Below are 18,699 nucleotides of genomic sequence, written 5' to 3' on the forward strand. Positions count from 1 at the left end.
TGTGGACAGATAAGGGAAAATAACTCATTTTTTAAAATGCATATATTGCTAAGCCTTAACAATCCTGATTCAGGGGCCTGGGAAATCATAGTGGGTCAGGAGGCAGGACAAGCTGACCTTCACCTTGCGATTATAACCTCTTGCTGTGAAAAAAAAATCATGTGACGAGATGGCAGGTGTGTGGTTCAACCTATGTCAGGAGGATGAGAAGCAAACCAAGTTCTGTCAAAAGGAAGCAATACCCATTCATATCCAATTACTAAGGGAATCAACAAGTAATTTCTATTTGCACATTAAAGTCTCAGAAGAGGTTCTCTAGAACGATATTTTTAGGAAGCATTATTCTAGTTAGAATATGATCTTGAAGATATAAAATCGAACCTCCTGAATTATTTCCAAAAAACATAGTTTCATAAATGTAGACAGATCTTTCTTCAATTGGCCTGAAATGCCACGCTGACCTCAAATGAAATCAACTCACATTCTGAATATCGAACCCCGTGGTGCCCAACATGGTGCCTGAGACCCTTGCTCTCAGGAACAGAGAGCTAGCCTGTTGGGAAGGTAGGGAGGAAAACAACAGAAAAAGTGACAGTAAAAGACTTGAACTATTATCTGTCTAAGCTCAGACTGCCATGAAAAACACCGCAACCTGGGAGCTTAAACAACAGATTTACCATCTCCCAGTTCTGGAGGCTCGAAGTCCAAGATCAGGGTGTGAGCAGGATGGGGCCCTGAGCACCCTCTCCCGGGCTTGCAGAGGGTCACCATCTCACACGGTGTTCTCACATGACCCTTCCTCCGTCCTGCACGCTCACAGTGGTAGTAGTGGGGTAGGGATGTGGTTTAGAGGGGAGGAGGGACGGGGCAGGGAGAGGGAGGGAGGAGGGATTTGGGGAAAACAGGGAGGCCTCTGATATCTTAATCTTATACAAGAACTAATCTCATCAAGCCAGGGGGCCTGTCTCCACACCTCATCTGATCCTAATTATCTCTCCAAGTCCCCATCTCCAAATTCCATCACATGCCAGTTAGCACATCAACATATGAAGTTTGGAGGGAAGCAAAGCTTTGGACCATAACATTATTGAAGATCACAGTTATGGGAGATGGACTGATTGGTGGAAGTGATAAGTACAACAACAAAAAGTCCTGAACCGTGAGGCCGAAGACATCACTCTGGGTGAGGGAAGGTGCTGAGGGAGCCACAGCGTTTGAGCTCCACTCTCAAGAAGGAGCTGATTTCTGGTTGGCAAGGAGCTCAGAAATGTATCTTAGGAAAGCCAGAAATGGACACCTTGAGCAAAGCCCAAATGACAGGGAGCAGGAGTCGGGCAGCAGGACAGGAAATGGGAGCTAAAGAAGGAGAGGTGTGCGGAGTCTAGGGTGTAAGGAGCTGCCGGGGCCAGGTTGGGGAGCTGGCTCCGCCTCCTTGGCGGCAGGGCAGGGAGCCCAGGGGACTGGTGGTCCAGGATGATGGCTTCGGCAGGGCTCTGCAGGGTAGGCGGAACAGGCCGGTGAACTGGGGAGGAGGCTGCAGGAATGCCCAAGCCTGAGAGGACCAGAGCCGGAATCAGGGTCTCAGGTCTGACATCACTGTCTCCATGTTGCGACTGGCAATCCCTGGCTGTGTGTTCTCTCTCAAAACTGAGTAGGTTGCACAATCTGGTGGAGTGTGTAGAAGTCCAAGGCCTCTTTCAAAATCTTTGTTTTGTGCGGGCTAAGGAAACCAGAGGACAGCAGGAAGAGAGCCAAGAAGAAGCCCCGAGCCCAGAGAGACCACAGGCAAACGCCTCGTGTGTCAGAGGCACGCAGCTCTGACGTGACGACGCACTGATTGGAGAGGCTACCGTGGGGCTACCGCACCCTCTGAGAAACCCATTTTCTCTGCTTCTTATGGAGCATGAAGGTGCTTCCGGTAACTCCACGCTTCTCCCCTGCCCACAGGGGAAGTGAGCTAGAAAGAGCATAGAGAATTGGCCTGATTTTGTAAGATTCACTTTTCGACTAAAAAAAAAAAAAATCCACTCTCCATCCAAACAGGGTATCGCTGGATGTTCCCTGAAAATCATTTCACAATTCATCCTGCTGAGCCAAATGCTCCTAGACTATATGGCCATTCCTCCCCCAAGAGCCCCGATAAAGGAATTTCATTATCGTTGGCAAGGAAAGCTAGAGACTCGACATTTTAGGTGAAAGAGGGCCTGATTAAAATACATCGGCCAAACTCTGCCCCAGTCAAGAAACAATGCAAACCAACAGCAAGCCGTAGCTGCCTCGATTTTCCCCACACGTCTGTCTGTTACTTCAGTGCCCCGGACACAGCAAAGACGGGTCCTCCCCGGCAATAAAGCCAGTGGTTGCCGGCCTGTGGTCCACGGTCACATCGGCCATGATCTGCAGACCTCCAGGATAAGAAGGCGACCGACAAGCCGCTGGCCTGAAACATAGTATCGTGTCCTACCTATCCCAGGTTGGTTGTGTTCAGACCAAGACAGAGGGTTCTGTTTCTGGCAGCCTCTGCTGAGCGTTCTTGAGCCCGGCAATTGCAGTTCTCCTCTTGGGTCGGAAACAAACCTTGAAAGTAGAGAGAGGGTTAACCACTATGCTGTACACCTGAAACTACTCTAAAATCATGACAAATGGAATTGAAAAACATTTTTAAAAAAGCAGAAAGAAGGTCTCCTCTGGTCTTGGGAGAAATGGAAATTTAGTATGTGATATGCAAGCTAAATAGAATGTATTTGCACTCATGATACGTGAAATGTATTCACCTAATGGTAAACAGTCCTATCATCTTAGATTTATAGGGCGCCTTACAATATAGAAGTCCCCTCATTTGAACCAATAGGAACAGGTGGGAAGTGTGTGCCCCCCTTTGTAGATGGAGACAAGGCCGTTCCGTGAGGGTCCACGTCACGCTCAGCTCACCGGACTAGTGGACAGCAGATCGGAAAGCCCATCCAGGCCCCCCGACAGCTGCCCACGGCCCCTTCTGAACCCACAGGGGGTTCTGGAACACAGACCTACTTGCTTTTCTGAATGAACAATCAGTAAAATGAGGGTTACAACATTCATCTATAATAAACATTTTACCTGATTTTTATCCAGCTGACAATCAATCATCATTTATGATTAAAACAAAACCAAAAATGAAATCCTGCTTTTCTCTTCCTTCCAACGCAGGCAGGAAAAGAAGGAAGGGAGCGAAACTCTGAGCTAAACAGTAGCCAAGCTCCTTCATTAGTTACTCCTCTACTTTCTGTCAACAATTATCCTTCACTTGCACCTGTCTTCTACCCCAAACATCCCAAACACACCTGGAGCAGGTTGAGGTATGGGTGGGGGTGCGGCGAGCAGCCAGGCAGCAGGAGGAGCTGTTGTGGGAGCTGGAGCTGCCCGTCAATCCTGGTCAAGGTGACAACCTCCCCAAAGCTCAGACACTTGGTGGCGGAGCCCATGGGGGAAGAGCCCGTGGGGAGCCTGGTCAGATCATGGAAGTGCTAAGCAGGAAGCTGGAGGCAAGGGGTTTGACAATGACTTTGTGAGCTCTTGAAAGGACAAAGAAACTTAGCTCTGGGTGGTTAACTAGTAAGGAATCTAAGTAAAGCTTGGGCCTAGGTGGCACATTAGTAAAAATAATCATAATAATCAGGCTTGTTTACACAGACTTCTGGGCCCTGAGTTCTCCAAGGTGTCTCTCCCAGTTGCCAGGCACAGGGAGGGTGCCTTTCGTGGGGAGATTTATTTCCTGTGGTCAGGGAGATAAAGGGGGGTCAGAATGCTCTTTTTTTACCAGTTATTTTTCAAATAAATTTAGTTCAAAATGGCCAATATGCTGCTTTGGCATATTTGGGGACGGCCTGCCCTGAGCCCCCAGAGGAGCAAAGCGTGAGTTGCTGTAGGGGCAGGGACACCCAGCAGGACGCACAGTCAGAGAAGCAGAGTCTCCAGGTTGTGCCGAAGGCGGGGCCCGCAGATGGGTGCATGAAAAGCTGTGGTCCATTTACACAACGGAGCGCTACTCAGCCGTAGAAAAGAAGGCAATTTTACCTTTTGCGGCAGCCTGGGTGGACCTGGAGAGTATTATGCTAAGTGAAATAAGCCAGTCAGAGAAAGGCAAATACCATATGATTTCACTCATGTGTGGAATTGAATAAACAAACTGAACTAACAAGCAAAATAGAGACAGACTCACAGATAGAGAGCAGACTGACAGCTGTTGGCGGGAGATGTTGGGGGATGGGGTGGAGGGATTGAGCAAAAAAGAAAGAAGAAAGAAAGAACTCATGGACACAGACAACAGTGTGGTGATTGCCATTGGGGGAATGTGGGAGAGGGTATGGGGGGATAAATGGTGATGGAAAAAATATAGTAAAATAAATAAATAAATAAAATTAAGCTAAAAACTAAATAAAATTGGGTTTTATCTATTTCTTTATTCATCTATTTATTCATCTGTCAGTGTGTCCTTAGGTACTTTAGAAGGACCACAGGATTAGAGAATGGATCCGAGTTTGACCTCTGACACCTTGGATGGAGGTGCTGGTGAGGAGAAAAATGAAATCAGAAGTGAAAATAAGAAGAAAGAATTGTCTTCACAAAATGAGGGAAACTCGAAGAACATCAAACTGTTCTCCTCAAACTGCTGCTCTAGAAAGAGCGCATGCTCACTGCACTCCACCCTGCTGTCTGAGGGGGACCTCACAGGGGGACCGCATAATTAAAGTCCAGAGGAGAAGGGGTGCTAAAAATAATCAGCAAGGAGTAAGTGCCCTAGAGACAGTGGGGACAAAAGCACGACATGCCACCATCTTTGAAGGGATGCCGTGGGGCTGGCTCTCCACCGCTGTCCAAGCCCTGACCCAGCACACCCCCTTGGGGGCAGGCAACTCCTCCCTCAGAGCCATGCTAGCACCCAAGCAAGACAGAGGGGACGGCTGACACCCCCACACACCACGTACTCACTCACTCGCTTCCCCCTCTGTGCCCCTGGCTCCGCGCGGGGGAAGGACCTCCAGAGTCTGGTCAGACAGGGCAACAGCACTTCCAGGGCCCTCTCACACCCAGCCTCTGACAGCCCCCCTCTGGGGGGCGGGTGGAGTCCAGCCCGTGAGGTGCCCCCTGCTGGATAGTGATTTGAGCGATGCTACAAGAGCCTTGTGGCCTCCCAACTCGTCCCCACACACTTCCACTTGCTGATCTTTGAAGTTCCTCAGCAGAGGATAAAGCTGCTGTCCAGGAAACAGATGTGGGGGAGGCAATGGGAGATGAACAGTGGACTTGGAGACTCGGCTCTCAGTCCTCGATGCAGCTTTGCTGTCTGTCATTTGCCCCTTTGAGAGCCCTTGGACTCTGTCAGAGACAGGTTTGCTTGTCTAAAGTGAGGACAGTAACTTACAATTGTCATCCCAGCAGCTGCTTTGATGGTTTTGTGGCCTGTGTGAAGCTGCCGTGTGCATGTGAGGAAGTATCATTGGCCTGAGAGCTGATGGTCAAATGGTTCCTGGGAGAGGGAACAGACTGGGATGAAAAATGATCGAAATCAGTTGACGGGATGGTCACAGAACTGGATGCTGGATGTTGTACTTAGAGATCTACCTGAAACATCGTTTAGAAATAAAAAAAGACTTCAAATGTTTAGAGCCCATAACAACATTTGTACGTTTCACAGGCACCACTTACAAAAAGCGCAGTGTGATCGATCCTCTCCTCCTGCGTTCCATGAAACTTCGATGGCAAACAAGAAACAAGACAAGAGCAACCTTCCTTTGTCCCCGGCCCTATGATGCCCTTGCTCATGTTTATGGGGTGCCGGGCAGTGTTCCAGTCTCATCACTGCAGTCAGATTCTCCGGAGGGAAGCAACCCGCGTCAGTCAGGAGCCAACCAGGAGACAAAAGTCACACGGTTGTGTGGACAGGGAATGTTTAAAATAAGGAGTTATTTACTATAACATGACACTGAAGTTATGGGGAACTGGCTAGTAAGGAGGAAAAAGAGCTCCAAAGACTATAAAGTTTGCAGATATAACGAGCAGTCGCCATCCTAAGGCTGAGATTCTGACGTCCTAGAGGGCAGTCAAGACTCTCTGGATGGACATGAAGTTGCTGAGGTCACATGCTGGCAGAACTTGCTGGGCACCTGCCCTCTGGGGCGCCAGGGAGAGCTGTCCCCCGGGAGTCTCGGAACTCACTGCAAAGCTTCCGAGGAGTCACTGAGGAAGGCTGCTGGTCACCAGGCCCCGTGAGGGCCGGGCAGCGAAGGGCCGTTCACACAGCAGTCAGGTGTGGGCAGAACACACACATCTGGGGCCTGGACCAGGAAGAGAAAAACCCTTTCCTCCTGACAGGCCCCTCCAGCACCTTCCACCAACAAAGTCAGCATTGTGCCCGCCAACAAAGGAGAGGCATTCACAGGATCCTGCTTCATTTACCCAGAGCAATGAAGGACGGATTCTGAGCTGAGGCGATAAATCGATGACTGACACAGACCATGACATGTAACAGGGGCCAACAGGCTTCTAGACCCAGTGCCAGGACTCAACAGACACAGGACCTCATGCTTGTCCACATTCCCAGCCTCAAATTCCATGGCTACAAAACGGGGTCCTATATGCTAATCCCTCAAGGCCACAGAGGGTGGGAATTGTGTGTCATTAATAGGAGTAGCAGCGTCAGTACAGCCCAGGGTTTCCACTGACGGGCTCAGGGGACAGGCTGCCTGAGTCCCTGCCGTCCAGTCACTAGCTGGGTGTCTGTGGCAACCCACTTCCTGCGGGGCTGTACTTCCTCATGTGTGATAATGGTGCCAACCTCATCACCTCTTTTTCATAAGGAGTCAAAAAATAACTCACGCTGAGTATTTACGCATATTAAGTGCAAAATAAATGTTAGTTGTTGTTCTTGATTCATATTGTTAAATTATTTCAAATATAATAGTTACATCTTTGTAACTATCCCCATACTGTTCATCCACGCACCTTTATTCATGCGGCGCTTACTACTGCATGTATCGTGCTAAGTGTTGTGTTAGAGGCCCGGGATCAGGGGCCACTTAGACAAGTGGGAGGTGTCGTGTTTTCCAAGATGTGGTTCCTTAGAAGGAAATGCTATTCATTTTTCTCAAGACCAGAAAAGCCACCCATATGCATTGAATCACAACCTTTCTACAATCAGCCCAGTGTGGTTTCCCTAATTCTGAATGTTTAAACACTAAACAAGCTTTTATTTCTGAAAAAAGTTTAGGGGCAAGAATTTCTCAAAACATTTTCTGGATGAAAGGATTGGGGAATTTGTGTGTGTTTGTTTTAATTAACATAGCGAAGTATGAAGCATGCAAACCACTTAATAACAATTCCTTTGCCAGGAGGTATTTTGGGAGCCAGTCCAGGACCCTCCAGGCTTCAGTGGCTCCGCTCTGCTTCCACACAGAAGACTCTGGGAGAGAAGGCCAACTGGAGCTGGATTAAGGCACAGTCAGAGCCCCCTGTGCCCACACTGGCCTCTTAAATTGCTTGCTGATTATAGTTGGCTTGCCCTATGATCCTTCTAGTAAAGGGATGCTCAGTCTTGGCACTATTGTCATTTGGGGTCAGATAGTTCTTTCTGAGGGGGCCGCCCTGTGCATTGCAGGGTGTTCAGCAGCAACTGCGGTCAATACTCACCGGATGCCAGCGGCACTCCACTTCCACTATGACAAATAAAAATGCCTGCAGAAGTTGTCAAATGTCCCCTGGGGACAAAGTCACCCCTAGCTGAGGACCACTGATAGGCCTTAAGAATCTTCCAGAAGTGCCCTGGCTGGTGTGGCTCAGTGGATTGGGTGCCAGCCTGCAAATCGAAGGGTTGCCAGTTCCCTTCCCAGTCAGGGCACACGCCTGGGTTGCCGGTTTGGTCCCCGGTTGGGCCACATGAGAGGCAACCAACTGATGTTTCTCTCCTTCTCTTTCTCCCTCCCTTCCCCTCGCTCTAAAAATAAATAAATAAAATCTTTTTTAAAAAAATTTCAGACTTTTAGGAAAATAAAATTATTTTGCTAGGAATAAATTCTAGGAGCCATGAAGGAAAATATTGATAATTTTATTTGATAAATATATGAGCTTCACAAAAAACACAGTAACAAAAGACAAAAATAACTGGCAGTGATATTTGTAAGACATGTGGTTTAACGAAGTCTTTTTAAAATATAAAGACTTAATGATTAAATAGAATCAAGTCAAACAGAAAGATAACCAATAAACGTGCATGAGCACTGCAAAAAACAAGCACACGCAAATCTCAGAATCGTCTGCAAATCAGCCTTATTATTACAAAGGCTGATTATCAAAGGTCAAAGATGAAAGAGGCTGTTAACAAACTGAATTTTTATTCATTTGGGGACATAGTTTCCTGCACTAGTACAACTTAAAAGGAGAATAATTTGGCATTGACTCTCCAAATTCTACGTGCGCATATTCAGTCCTGCTGTTAACAGGAATGTACCCTGCAGACAGCCCGTGAGACACCCACCAAGGTGTGTGTGCAAGGACATTCACCTAGGGATGTTTTGTGAGTGGTTAACAACAAAAAATGAAAGACTCCCAAATGTCCATCAGTATGAGGAATGATAAAGTTAATGATGGTGTAACTGCATGAAATACTCCACAGATGTGAAATACAATGTGATTGATTTCTACGCACTAAAATGGATTGATTTACAGGATATGCTAATGAGACATCTTGTTATAAAAGGGCTAAGTGAAGCTGTGTTCATGGTATTTGTCTTTGTGTGTGTATGTGTGTGTATGTGTGTGTGTGTGTACAAAAGGCTATTTCTGGAAAATGAGATGCAGAGTTCATTAAGTCAACTTCTGAGAAAGGAATGGTAAGGAATCCAGAAAAAGTGGGACAACTGTGATAGAACAGTAAAATATTTAATGAAAAAGTTTTTAAAAATAAAATAAAAAGGAATGATAAGGAAGCTAGTAAGGAGGAGGATTTACTTTCTATTGCTTACTGTTGGATCCTACTGACTTTTTAAATACATGTGTTGCTTGTTTTATTACAAAATAATAAACTTTTATTATTAAAAATAAAAAAGGCGGCCCTGGCCTAGCTGCTTGGTTGGTTAGAGTGCTGTCCCATACACCAACACACTGCAAGTTTGATTCCCAGTGCGGGCGCATATCTAGGCTGCGGGTCCAATCCCCAGTCGGGGTGGGTACAAAGGCAACCAGTCAATGTTTCTCTCATTGATGTTTATCCTTCCCTCTCTCCCCCTTCCTCTCTCTCTAAAATCTATAAACATATTTTGGTTGAGTATTTAAACAATAAATAAAATTTTGAAAAGAATAGTCTCCATGAGGCTTTTTGTAACTGCTCTTGTCCACACTAGTATCTCCCTTATCAAATGTTTATATATATTTACTTATATCTCTCATTGTTTTTTAAAGATTTTATTTATTTATTTATTTCAGAGAGAGGGGAAGGAGAGGAGAAAGAGAGGGAAAGAAACATCAATATGTGGTTGCCTCTTGTGCATCCCCCACTGGGAACCTGGCCTACAACCCAGGTATGTGCTCTGACTGGAAATTGAACCAGCAATGCTTTGGTTCACAGGCCTGTAGTCAATCCACTGAGCCATAACAAGCAGGGATATATCTCTCATTTTTAATTATCAGGTGTCCTTTAGTTATTTTACACATAATCATTCACATACTGTGAATATCCTACGGGGGAGGGGGGACAGTATGAATTCTCCCTTTGTCCAACATGCGCCCTGCAGATCCTCCCTGATCACTTAGTAGTTATCATTTTGACTGGTAGCAAAGGGCTGGGATCAGTAGTCAGTAGTCAGTAGTCTCAGTTATCATTTTGACTGGTAGCAAAGGGCTGGGATCAAGTCACCCTTACTTTACTTGACTCTTAATAATGCCCTCAGTCTTCCAGTCAAGATGTCAGCGCAGGTAAACAGGGTAATCACCTCTTCGAGGCCACAATCACATCAAAATTACAACTACACTTCAGAGCACCCATCATTAAGAACTGCCTGAAATCTAGCTGAATGGAAGTCCTGCAACTAGGAATTTAAAGAAGAAGCCACATCAAGACTGGTAGGAATGGCAGAGACAAGAACAGGCTGGTCCCACAGACACCTGTAGCAGATAATTGGGAGGGATATCTTGGTTGCAGAGATGCTTTCTGAGGAGTGAGGGGTCCCAGCCCCACACCAAACCCCCAGCCCAGGGTTCCAGGGCCAGGAAGAGAAGTCCTCATAACCTCTGGCTGTAAAAACCAGCAGGGATTGTGGCTGAGTGAGACAGAGAGAAGCTGGAGTCCCAGGAAGTTCCTCTTAAAGGACCCACTCATAGACTTACTCAAATACACTCTCTCTGAGCTCCAGTTCCAGGGAAGAAGCTTGAAAGGCACCAGAGAATACAGGGAGAAACTGAATTGTCTGGCATCAGGGCAAAAACTAGTGGGGCAGATTTCACAGACCAAAGTGCTGTCAGAAGCCAATGTTCCTTTTCTGAGCCTCCTCTAACAGAGCCAGCAGGCAAGTGCCATATCTATGTCTCCATCAACCTGTCTCGTACTTATTGCCCCACCCTGAAAATTCCCTGAGACCCAGCCCCACCCAACCTTCAGGTCCACTCAAGGTGTTTCCAGTGGCTTTTCCATATAGATGGCCTATTTTGGCTCATAATTCAGACTTGCCTAAATCTCTGAAACAAGCAGCATCTGGCTTCAGTACACATACCTCTAGATAAGTGGTCCCAGCCAGGCTCACCACTAGCAATAGCCAGCCTCAGTTTGCTGCTTGACCTCACTTAGGCACCTCCAAGCCCAGCACAAGTAGCAGTCATCTTCAGATTGCTCTGTAGTTCTTGGCAGGTGGTCCCGGGCAGAATAAAACAGTAGCTGACCTTTGCCTGCAACTCCTGGGAAGTCCCAGAGCCAGTGCATACAGTGGACAGCTTCAAACTACATCAAAGTACCACACAACCACCTCCATAAGCTACATATTCTAGGGGCAAACTCAGTGGGCACCAGAGCCCCATTGAAGTAAGTACTGCTCTAGGGGTGGGCCCCTGCACAGCTGATTCTCCACAGTGGCTGCAGCCAGTCCTTATAGCCCATCAGCCTGAAGGTAAATTCCTCCCATTGACGTGTCAACAGCAATCAAGGCTCAACTACAGAACCAAGGATGTTCACAACCCAAATGGATGGTGGGGGTGCACCTGGAGTACCCAGCTTAGGTGATCAGTGAGGCTGTGCCACTGGGCCGTATGTAGGACACCTACTACATTAGGCTATTATGCCAAGCCCAGGAGACATAGCAGCTCTACTTAATGCATAGAAACAAATACATGGAGGCTGCCAAATGAGGAGACAAAGAAAAATGGCCAAAATGAAAACCAGAGTAAAATTTTGGAAAAATAATTAAACAAAATGGAGACAAGTAATCTACAGAGTTCAAAACACTGGTTATAAGGATGCTCTGTGAACTGAGTGAAAACTTCAACAGTATAAAAAAGGACCACTCAGAAATGAAGAATGCACTAACTGAAATGAAGAATTTATAGGGAATCAACAGTAGAGTAAATGAATCCAAAAATAAAAACTTGTGATTTGGAATATAAAAAAGCAAAAAGCATCCTATCAGAACAGCACCAAAAAATGTGAGGATAGTGTAAGAAGCCTCTGAGACTACTTCAACCATACTAACATTCGCATCATGGGGGTACTGTAAGAAGAGAGAGAGGAAGGAATTGAAGAACTTTTTTGAAAAGATAATGACAGAAAACTTTCCTATCCTGGTGAAGGAAATAAACATACAACACCAGGATGTGCAGTGAATCCCAAGACTAAAAGACAAAAGGTTAAAGACAAAGAGAATCTTAAAAGCCTCAAGAGAAAAGCAGTTAGTAACCTACAAGGGAGCTCCCATAAGACTGTCATCTGATTTCTCAACAGAAACTCTTCAGGACAAAGGGATTGGTAGGAAATACTCAAAGTGATGGAAAGCAAGATCCTACAACCAGATTATTCTACCCAGAAAACCTATCATTTAGAATCATAGGACATATAAAGAGCTTACCAGACAAGAAAAAGCTAAAGGAATCCATCACAGTATTACTGGTTTCACCAAACCAGTATTATATGAAATGTTAAAGGGTCTTCTTTAAGAAGGAGGAAAAAAGATTAAAAATGTGAACAGTATAATGTCAATAAATGCATATCTAGCCCTGGCTGGTGTAGCTCAGTGGATTGAGCACAGGCCTGTGAACCACACAATCGCAGTTCGATTCCCAGTCAGGGCACATGCCTGGGTTGCAGGCCAATTCCCAGCAGGAAACTCACGAGAGGCAACCATACATTGATGTTTCTCTCCTTCTCTCCTTCCCTTCCTCTCTAAAGATAAGTAAATAAAATTTTTAAATAAATAAATAAATACATACATACATACATACATACATATCTATAAGCAATGAATCTAAAAAACAAAAACAAACAAACAGAACAGAAAGAGACATAGATACAGAGAACATTTTGATGATTGACAGATGGGAGGGTGATTGGGGAAATGGGTTAGAAAGGTAAAGGGATTAAGAACTACAAATTAGTTGTTACGGGATAGTCATAGGGGTGTAAAGTACAGCGCATAGAATATAATCAGTAATATTCTAATAACTATGTGTGGTGTCAGATGGGTATGAGATTTATCAGGATGAGAATTCAGAAAGTCATATAATGTCCAAACACTAGTGCATACACCTGAAATTGACATAATATTGTATGTCAACTGTAATTGAAAAAGAAAAAAAATGATTTAAATTAAATTTTTAAAAAGTTAAAAAATTAAAAACCTATTAATTCAATGAAAAAGAAAATAAAGGCCCCCCAAAGCACAAGAGTACTCATGTTGGCAATTTGGATGTGCCGAAGAGAAGCCGTAAAGTGCCTCCTTTAAGGGAAAAGCTGTGTATCCATAGGGAAAAACATAGCACATGGTACACACTGTAGGGTTTGGTACCATCTATGAGTTCAGGCCCCACAGGGGGTCTTGAACATGCCTCTCATGGATAAGGGGGCTACTGCACTCACTTCTTTGGAAAGCACAAGAATTTGGGTAATAGATATATTTTTAAATAAGTTACTCAAATAATCCTTATAGTAAAGCAAACTTACAAAATATTGCTCACTTCATCCTCAAAATAAGCCTAGAAAAAAGGTAAAGTATATATTCTTTATCTCCTTTTCACAGATGAGGAAACGGAGGCTTGCTGAGTGTAGGCGACTATGACTTGAGCGTACAGTAGCGTTTCTGAGCTCCAATGCCTCTTTTACTATTAATATATCTTTTTCATTTCTATAGTCTAACCTACAATAATTGTTTACTTTCTGCAATTAGAAACAAAATATTTTATGAGTTCCAGAGTATTCACATCCTGATTAAAGCTGCCATTCAAACTGCCTATCGCCGGATACACCCTGTCCCTCAGATTACAGGGGTGGGACTTGTTGGGGGTGGACATTAATCAGAACATAAATGCTCACATACATTCCACCCAACTCTGCCCATTTTAGAATAAAAACGCCAAATGGGAAGGAGAAGAGGAATTTCACAAGTCAATAAGCTAATCCTGGCCTACCCCTCAATTGCTGCAGAAATTACTTTTTTCATCTAGGCTTTTTCCTAAGGCATTGTGGGGGAGGGAAGTCATTGTGTGAATCATGCTGTCACTTGTCTTTAAAAAAGTGAAAAATAATTTAAGGAGAAAGTGGAAGTAGTGCCTTAAACCTACACAGCCACCAGGAAGTGGGACAGAGGTTACAGGCTCAACTAGTGCGGGACACCTAGACTGGCGGAACTCCTCTCTGATCGGTCCCAGGCACCTTTTTTTTTTTTAAGTTTTTCTTTTTTTTTAAATTTTTTAAATATAGTTTACTGATTATACCATTACAGTTGTTCTATTACCCCCTTCATTCCCCTCCACCCGCACACTCCCTCCCCCACTATTCTGCCCCCTTAGTTTATAACCACGTGTCTCAATTTCTTTAGATTCTATATTTCCCCCACTATTCTCGCGCTCCCCCCTATCTATTTTCTACCTACCATCTATGCTATTTTCTGTGCCTTCTCCCCCCTTCTCCTCCTCCCACTCCCCTGTTGCTAACCCTCCATGTGTTCTTCATTTCTATTGTTCCACTCCTGATCTAGCTGTCCTCTGGTTTGCTTTTGTTTTAGGTGTGGTTGTTAATAACTGTGTGTTTGCTGTCCTTTCACTCTTCATATTTTTCATCTTCTTTTTCTTATATAAGTCCCTTTAGCATTTCATATAATAAGGGCTTGTTGATGATGAACTCCTTGAACTTGACCTTATCTGAGAAGCACTTTATCTGTCCTTCCATTCTAAATGAAAGTTTTGCTGGATAAAGCAATCTTGGCTGTAGGTCTTTGGATTTCATGACTTGGAATACTTCTTTCCAGCCCCTTCTTGCCTGTAAGGTCTCTTTTGAGAAATCCGCTGACAGTCTGATGGGTACTCCTTTGTAGGTGACTGTCCCCTTATCCCTTGCTGCTTCTAGGATTCTCTCCTTCATTTTAGTCTTGGCTAATGTAATTATGATGTGCCTTGGTGTGTTCCTTCTTGGGTCCAACTTCTTTGGCACTCTCTGAGCTTCCTGGATTTCCTGGAAGTCTATTTCCTTTGCCAGACTGGGGAAGTTCTCCTTTATTATTTGTTCAAATAAGTTTTCCACTCGTGGCTGTTTCTTTCCCCCTTCTGGTACCCCTATAATCCGGATGTTGGAACGTTTAAAGATGTCCTGGAGGTTCCTAAGCCTCTCCTCATTTTTTTGAATTCTCATTTCTTCATTCCTTTCTGGTGGGATGTTTTGTTCTTCCTTCTGGTCCATTCCATTGATTTGAGTCCCAGTTTCCTTTCCATCACTATTGGTTTCCTGTGCATCTCCCTTCATTTCAATTAGTTTAGCCTTCATATGTTCCTCTAATTTGTGACTATGTTCCTCTAATTTGTGACTATAATCTACCAATTCTGTGAGCATCCTGATAAATAGTGTCTTAAATTGGGCTTCTGAGAGGCTGGCAATCTGTTGGTCGCTTAGAGTTATTGGCTCTGGGACTTTGAGTTCTTGCACCATCTTTTGGGCTGTTCGTGCCTGTTAAGTAGCAGGAACGGAGCCCTAGGTTTTCACCAGAGCAGGGCAACTCAGTCGCTGGGTTGTGACGTTGTATGTGGGGGCGGGGTCAGAGCGACGATGGCTTCCCTCCGGTGCCAGGCACCTTTTTTCTCCTCCCAGCCTCAACACACCGTCAGATTTTGAATGTTCAGAACCTTAGGAAATGAAGTATTTCTGAGGACTGATTTTTATTTTAACACTGGAGGGTCTATGCCTTTAAACACCGAAACAGGAGCACATCCCAGCTGTCTGGGATGGAAATTAGTTTCAAGTGTATCTTTGCAGCCTTCTGCACAGACCTCCTCCAGCAGGATCCCCACTCTCCATGTGACTATGGTCCCCCTTCAACATGCGATCCCAGTGGGCCCGCAGCAGTGGAGATTCCAGCCTGGGCCAGGTACACTGGAAAATACAGAGGTGGCCCTTTGTCCCTAAACCAATTGAATGATCTTAAGTTGATATACCTTTTTTAAAAAGTTTTTAAGGTCATGTGTGTTTGTTTGTTGTTTTCACTATCTAAAGTCTTGAATCATTAGCAGCCTTTTCTCGTGTCTTTTCTTTTCCACAGCTGGATTGGGACTCCCGGGAGCCAGGGGCTGTGCACTGACTCCTGGCCCACAAGCACCACGAGACAACAAACGGGTGCTGTTTGAAGCTGCTAGGTGTGCAGCCTTGGTTGTGCAACAAGAGAAAACAAGTATCACACATGGAGTTGTGTGTCTCCCCATAAGAAAAACTAAGCGCCTATAGGGCAGAGGTTTTTCCCTAGTTATCATCACGAATATAACCCAGATTCCTAAAGCAGGTGCGCAGTGGGGCCCAGGAACTATTTACTGAGTGGACAGAGAAAGAAATAGGCTGTTAGAGGGGAGCCAAAAAGTTTTGCGCCTCGGCCTTAGCCTGTGGATAACCAGTGCTGTGGCAGAACTGGCCTTCATGGTTCTCACTATGATTATCAAGCACCCTCAGCAATAACCGTTGGTAAACTTTGGGGAAAAAAACAAAGGTTTACTACTCACAAGGACTGGAAATTACATGGCAGACCTGGGGGCACATGGTGAGGTCACAGAGAAAGAGAGAGGGGCTCTGTTTTTATTAGGGTCCAGATCAGGGCCTAGGGTATGGTGGGTCATTTTACTGGTGAATTTAAAGTGCTGGAGGGAAAAAACAGTGGCCCAAATGGTCAGTCGTTGAAATCAACCTCAGTCTCTAAAACAAAGGGCCCTGGAGCAGGGGGTGGGGCGGCGGTGGCCTGGCTTTCGGCAAGTGAGCCCGTGGCTGGTGGCAGAGTGGCTGCCGACATTCCTCTTTAGGCCGGCGTCTCAGCTCCAAGGCTCACGTCAGGGCTCACAAGTGCATGGTCTTCAGAAGACTCCAGCAACTGAGCACGGGGAAAAATGCTCGGAAGAGAGAAAGGTGCAAATGTTTAGGCTAATTTACTTTTACCTCCGTTCCTCTAAAACACAAACACAACAGACACACCGTGATTATATCTGCAATACGCTGATATACGCTGAGTAATGGAGTAAAGGCCGAGTCCCAACGTGGACTAAACTTATAGGATACAACCCAATAGAGAACTCTCTCAAAATAAGATCATCGGTTGAATCAGGGAGTTGTTAACTATACACAGCATGTTTGCCAGTAGATAATTTTGTAACTTGCTATGATGTCATTTAGGGATTTGAAAATTTTTTTAAAAATCAACATAATTGAAATTTTATCAAGTTGTATCTTTAAAATATAAAGTGGTTACATGAATGCATGCATTTTGAGATCTGTTCTATTTTGCTTTGTGTTTAACCAGTTTCTACATTGTGGATGATCTACTTTTAAATGATGAATCTACCAACTAGTTTCAATGAGGGTCCCTACGGCGTTGAACTTTTTTGGTCCTTATTTAAAACATTTTTAAAAGCTAAAAGACGTGTTTCAGAAGATAAATAGAACATATTTTTGACTTGTTGACAAACTATTTACCCAAGAGGCTAAATTGTTGCTGTACAAGTGTGTGTGATTGTGTGTGCATGCACACAAGTGTGTGTGTGAACCCTTGTCCCAGGGCACTTTGCTTACAATTAATTTCCACCCACCTGACTTTCCCCAATAGAATTCTCCTTTGAAGTGATGCTGTTACAAACTAATTTAGAGAGGGGACCTCTGTAGAGAGCCTCGGGGGCTCCACGTCATCAGCACATATGCGAGGCCCTCTAAGAGACCTACAGATGACGCCCAGCTCAGGGGATCATGAGTAAAGCTTTGGAGAGAATAGGCATCACTAAGTGGTTATGCGAGGGAAGACTCATTCACGTATTTATTCAACTCCTGTTAAACTCCTTCGGTGTGCTGGGCACTGTTCTGGGCCCATGGTGGCAAGAGAAAAATGTTGAGGTGTCCTCATTAAATTACAGCAGGCTGGAGGGTGAGCGAAAGAGAGAAAAGTAGTTAAGCAGTGAAAACCGAGGGCTGACTCACCGAAGACTGCTCATATTCTTGAATGAGGGGCTTTGAGCCAATGTCTGCAGTGACCACCAGGTGCCAGCACTTCCTGCATGGACATGAACTTCCAGGGCTGTTGCTTGCCACCAATCAAAAAGAGTAAGTATTTCTCCCTTACAGCCCGTTCGCCTATCGCAGAACTGCCCCTGCTTCACCTTTTCCCACCCGCACACCTGTAACCAATGCATAAACACAGTGTACAAAAGCCCCACCCCCCGATGCACCTGCTCTAGCACCAGCCCTGCTGTGGGTTGTTTACATTTCGTGCCCCAGGACCTGGTTCTTTTCTGGCAGCATTTGGCTCAGTAAACCCTTTCTTCTAGGAAAGCTTTCTTCTGTGAAAGCCTTTTGTTCAACAATGGGACAGATCAAAGTGCACACCTGGAAGGTCCTATCACATGGGGCTTCCTTCACATGGGAGGGAAAGGTGAGCTCCACGGTAAATAAATGAGCTAATTCTATGGAAGGAGGTAATAAGGGCCTTGAAGAAAAACTGGGCCAAGTAAGCATGACAGGGGAGAGATGCTACTTCAGGAAGTGTTGTCAGGGAAGCCTCTTGGATAGAATGGTATTTGAGCAGAGACCTGAATAGAAGGAGGGCAGTGGCCAAGAAGGTACCCAGAAGGCCATCTGGGCAGAGGGAACAGCAAGCAGCAGGAGCTTGCTCGGAATGGCCGATGATTGCACTCATATAATTTCATCCCCTCCCTCCAAATCATACCCACTAAGAACACAGCCGCGATTGTATCTGTTGTAAGCGACCAGCCGGAGTGAGGGCTCACGAGTGGACCGGGATGAGCAAGAGGTGGATAAAGGGTAGACTGAGGTCTTGGGAAAGTCACGAGAAGGTCAGTGTGAAGAGCTTTGGACTTTATTCACAGTGAGGTGGGGAACCGCTAGAGCTTCTTACAAGGGGGAGTAATATCTTCTGACTAACGCTGTTTAAGGTTTGAATGTTTTTAATGTTTACTCCTGAGCTATGTGAAGAATAACCTGAAGGACGGAGATCGAAG

The 18,699-nt window shown here is 45.2% G+C and overlaps 1 long non-coding RNA gene across 1 annotated transcript; it reads right to left on the reverse strand.

Annotated features, from left to right (window-relative positions):
* Positions 1 to 16,265: 16,265 nt before the first annotated feature.
* LOC118975000 (uncharacterized) lies at positions 16,266 to 17,719 on the reverse strand. Its single transcript, XR_005063988.1, has 2 exons — positions 17,663 to 17,719; positions 16,266 to 16,587 (listed from the first exon to the last, which is right to left on the reverse strand). It is a non-coding gene; the product is annotated as an uncharacterized LOC118975000 (long non-coding RNA).
* Positions 17,720 to 18,699: the final 980 nt, after the last annotated feature.

The sequence above is a fragment of the Sturnira hondurensis genome, unplaced genomic scaffold, assembly GCF_014824575.4.
Source record: "Sturnira hondurensis isolate 20B ecotype Veracruz unplaced genomic scaffold, ASM1482457v3 Scaffold0020119, whole genome shotgun sequence".
NCBI classification, from domain to species: Eukaryota; Metazoa; Chordata; class Mammalia; order Chiroptera; family Phyllostomidae; genus Sturnira; species Sturnira hondurensis.